Source organism: Coregonus clupeaformis, unplaced genomic scaffold (genome assembly GCF_020615455.1).
Source record: "Coregonus clupeaformis isolate EN_2021a unplaced genomic scaffold, ASM2061545v1 scaf1670, whole genome shotgun sequence".
In the NCBI taxonomy this organism is placed as follows: Eukaryota; Metazoa; Chordata; class Actinopteri; order Salmoniformes; family Salmonidae; genus Coregonus; species Coregonus clupeaformis.
The window spans coordinates 19,640-24,842 of record NW_025535124.1 but is presented as its reverse complement, the minus strand read 5'-3'; positions in this window follow the sequence as shown (position 1 = coordinate 24,842).

The window sequence follows — 5,203 nt, the reverse complement described above, 5'->3', positions numbered from 1 at the left end:
ACTGTTCGCTGCTCTGGCACCCCAATGGTGGAACAAGCTCCCTCACGACGCCAGGACGCGGAGTCACTCACCACCTTCCGGGGCATTTGAAACCCCACCTCTTTAAGGAATACCTGGGATAGGATAAAGTCATCCTTCTACCCCCCCAAAATTGTAAAGTGGTTATCCCACTGGCTATAGGGTGAACGCACCAATTGGTGAGTCGCTCTGGATAAGAGCGTCTGCTAAATGACGTAAATGTGCCCTTGAGCAAGGCACTTAACCCTAATTGCTCCTGTAAGTCGCTCTGGATAAGAGCGTCTGCTAAATGACTAAAATGTAAATGTAAATGTAAATGTAGAGCATGGCGTTTGCAACGCCAGGGTTGTGGGTTCGATTCACACGGGGGGCCAGTATGAAAAATGAAAAATAATGTATGCACTCACTAACTGTAAGTCGCTCTGGATAAGAGCGTCTGCTAAATGACTAACATGTAAATGTAAATGTAATGCTAATAATATCAGAACTAGTTAAGTATAAAACACAAAAGAGGGCACCAGTGCAGCAACACAATTGTGACCTTATTTGGGGATGAAAATCTGTTGAAACAACACAGGAAACCTTTTCAGGTTGTTTATTAGTAAAGGAGTCATATACACGTTTTATGGTAAATATTTTACAGCTTGCTGTAATTATTGCATTTTCCATGACTATTCATATACACTGAGTATACAAAACATCTTTCCATGACAGACTGACCAGATGAATCCAGGTGAAAGCTATGATCCCTTACTGATTTCACTTGTTAAATCCACTTCAATCAGTGTAGATGAAGGGAAGGGAGACCGGTTAAAGAAGGATTTTTAAGTCTTGAGACAATTGAGACATGGATTGTGTATGTGTGCCATTCAGAGGGTGAATGGGAAAGACAAAAAATCTAAGTGCCTTTGAATGGGATATGGAAGTAGGTGCCAGGCACACCGGTTTGTGTCAAGAACTGCAACGCTACAATGTTTTTCACGCTCAACAGTTTCCCATGTGTATCAATAATGGTCCACATCCAGCCAACTTGACACAACTGTGTGAAGCATAAAGCATTGGAGTCAACATGGGCCAGCATCCCTGTGGAACACTTTAGACACCTTGTAGAGCATGCCCTGGCGTATTGAGGCTGGTCTGAGGGCAAAGATTGAGTGCAACTCAGTATTAGGAAGGTGTACCTAATGTTTGCTAAAATTCTGTGTCTGGAATAATCTTCGCTTCATGGGTTGGCTTAACTAAGGTCCCCCCGTCAGCTACGTTCGTGACGTCAGCGAAGTGATGTGGTTACTAGTGTCATTGTGAGCTCGCGAGATAACAGCTGCGAAGACTTGGCTTCAGAAGCTGGACAGTATATAGCTTTAAGGATATGTATTGGTGCATTTAAATCAACATCTGTATGTGCCTTACTATTCGAGGCAGGTGAGATGCCTTTGGATATACAGATAAAAAAATGGTCATTAGCTTATTGGGTTAGGTTGAAAAGCTGTGAGGTTGAGCATCCCACTGCTACTGTTCTAGATGACTGTTGGGAATACAGTGGGGGAAAAAAGTATTTAGTCAGCCACCAATTGTGCAAGTTCTCCCACTTAAAAAGATGAGAGAGGCCTGTAATTTTCATCATAGGTACACGTCAACTATGACAGACAAAATGAGAATGTTTTTTCCAGAAAATCACATTGTAGGATTTTTTATGAATTTATTTGCAAATTATGGTGGAAAATAAGTATTTGGTCAATAACAAAAAGTTTCTCAATACTTTGTTATATACCCTTTGTTGGCAATGACACAGGTCAAACGTTTTCTGTAAGTCTTCACAAGGTTTTCACACACTGTTGCTGGTATCTTGGCCCATTCCTCCATGCAGATCTCCTCTAGAGCAGTGATGTTTTGGGGCTGTCGCTGGGCAACACAGAGACTTTCAACTCCCTCCAAAGATTTTCTATGGGGTTGAGATCTGGAGACTGGCTAGGCCACTCCAGGACCTGAAATGCTCTTACGAAGCCACTCCTTCGTTGCCCGGGCGGTGTGTTTGGGATCATTGTCATGCTGAAAGACCCAGCCACGTTTCATCTTCAATGCCCTTGCTGATGGAAGGAGGTTTTCACTCAAAATCTCCACGATACATGGCCCCATTCATTCTTTCCTTTACACGGATCAGTCGTCCTGGTCCCTTTGCAGAAAAAACAGCCCCAAAAGCATGATGTTTCCACCCCATGCTTCACAGTAGGTATGGTGTTCTTTGGATGCAACTCAGCATTCTTTGTCCTCCAAACAAGACGGAGTTGAGTTTTTACTATTTTGGTTTCATCTGACCATATGACATTCTCCCAATCCTCTTCTGGATCATCCAAATGCACTCTAGCAAACTTCAGACAGGGCCTGGACATGTACTGGCTTAAGCAGGGTGACACATCTGGCACTGCAGGATTTGAGTCCCTGGCGGCGTAGTGTGTTACTGATGGTAGGCTTTGTTACTTTGGTCCCAGCTCTCTGCAGGTCATTCACTAGGTCCCCCGTATGGTTCTGGGATTTTTGCTCACCGTTCTTGTGATCATTTTGACCCCAAAAAATTTTCTCAATTTGTCTGTCATAGTTGACGTGTACCTATGATGAAAATTACAGGCCTCTCTCATCTTTTTAAGTGGGAGAACTTGCACAATTGGTGGCTGACTAAATACTTTTTTCCCCCACTGTGCCTTGCAAAAGTATTCATCCCCCTTGGCGTTTTTCCTATTTTGTTGCATTACAACCTGTAATTTAAATTGATTTTTATTTGGATTTTATGTAATGGACATACACAAAATAGTCAATTGGTGAAGTGAAATGAAAAAAATAACTTGTTTCAAAAAATTCTACAAAATAAATAACGGAAAAGTGGTGCGTGCATATGTGATAATTTCTCGCTCGTCGGCTTCTCCTCTGTCGTCCGCCATGCTATGTTTTGTTGTCTTTGCGCCTTTGCGCTGCTGCTGGCGCGGGGCGATGACGTCACGGATAGGCAGACTGAATCGAGTAATGTTTAAAGCCTTTATCATTAAAAGTGCTAAGTAAAAACATCCATATAAAGTCTGACGTGCTTAAATCCAATGGGTTATTTCCTAGTATCGATACAATCGATTTATTGCATTTTAAAACGATGTTAGATTGATATATGTTGTCCAAAAGGCCAACTCGCCGAGCACAGATCGATGTAGTTGGATCATAGGAATATAAATCGATACATCGATGTAGTAGATGGATCGTTACACCCCTAGTATTCACCCCCTTTACTATGAAGCCCCTAAATAAGATCTGGTGCAACCAATTACCTTCAGAATTGTCACGATCATTGAGAGACGGGTCAGACCAAGGTGCAGCGTGGTATGCGAACATGTTTATTAAACTCAATAAACATAAACAAAACAAGAAACAACGTAACGTGAAGTCCTCAGGCTATACACATACAAGCCTAAACACGGAACAAGATCCTACAACTAAGGTAGGCAAACAGGCTACTTAAGTATGATCCCCAATAAGAGACAGCTGCCTCTGATTGGGAATCCCACCCGGCCAAACCTAGAAATACACATCTAGATCCTAAACATAGAACTACTAACATAGATCCTCATGCCCTGACCAAACCAACTAAAGACAACGGGCCTCTCAAGGCCAGGGCGTGACAGTACCCTCCCCCAAAGGTGCTATCCGCGCACCAGCCTGACTCATTAGGGGAGGGTCCGGGTGGGCATTCAGCCGGAGCGGATCCGGCTCCGGGCGTGACGACCTCTCCCCTCTCTGCCTCCCGTTGCGCCCCTGGTCTGGTCTGGACCTCGGCGCGTCCTTCCCCCCTCTCCTTCCTCCCACGATGCCCCAAGCCCTGTCTGGACCCTGGTGTGGGAAACCCCGAACCTGGAGAGGGGCTGATGTCTGGGCCTGGATCGGCAATCCTCCCGCGATGCACCAAGCCCTGTCTGGACCCTGGTGTGGGAGACCCCGAACCTGGAGAGGGGTTGACGTCTGGGCCTGGATCGGCAATCCCCCCACGATGCACCAAGCCCTGTCTGGACCCTGGTGTGGGAGGCCCCAACACTGGAGAGGGGCTCACTTCTGGGTCTGAAGTGGAGTCGCTGACCGGAGCTGAACTGGACCCCGGTGGAGCGGACTGCTCTGGCTCCGGAATGGAGCAGCTGACCGGTGCTGGACCAGGCACCGGTGGACCGGGCACGGACCGTGCCGGACTGGGAACACGCACCACTGGTCTGATGCGAGGAGTAGGAACGGGCCGGACCGGACTGGAGACACGCACCACAGGTCTGGTGCGAGAAGCAGGAATGGGCCGGGCTGGACTGGAGACACGCACCACTGGTCTGGTGCGGGGAGCAGGTAAGGGGTGTACCGGGCTGGCGACACGCACCACTGGCCTGGTGCGGGGAGCAGGTACGGGACGTACCGGGCTGGCGACACGCACCACTGGTCTGGTGCGAGGAGCAGGAACGGGCCGGGCTGGGCTGGGGACATGCACCACAGGTCTGTTGCGCGGAGCAGGAACGGGCCGGCCGACTGGGAACACGCACCACAGGTCTGGGTGCGAGCAGGAACGGGCCGGGCCGGACAGGGAACACGCACCACTGGCTTGGTGCGGGGAGCAGGTACGGGTCGTACTGGACTGGATACACGCACCACTGGTTTGGTGCGGGGAGCAGGTATGGGGCTTACCGGGCTGGTGAGGCGCACTGGTGACACAGTGCGTAGAACCAGAGCAGGATATACTGGACCGTGAAGGCGTACTGGAGGTCTGGAGTGTACAGCTGGCACAACCCGTCCTGGCTGGATGCCCACTTTCGCACGACACGTGCGGGCGCTGGCACAGGACGCACTGGGCTGTGCATGCGCACTGGCCCGACACAGTGCCTATCTCCGCATACCGGGTTCCTCTATCGAACACACGCTCCTTCTGTTGCCTGACCAGCTCCTTTCTCCTTGCCTCCACTACTTCCTTCTCCCTTTGAGCCTCCTGTAGTGCCTCCCTCTGGACGGATAACTCCTGCTCCCTCTGAGCTAACAGCCCCCGTAACGTGGTGGCCTCCTCTCTCAGAGTCTCGATCCGCAGGACTTGGAGGACCTCTAAAATAGCGGCCTCCTCCTCTCTAGTCAGCCCTTTCACAGCCTCCTGCTGCCTCGTCGTCCACCCCGTGAGCCCCCC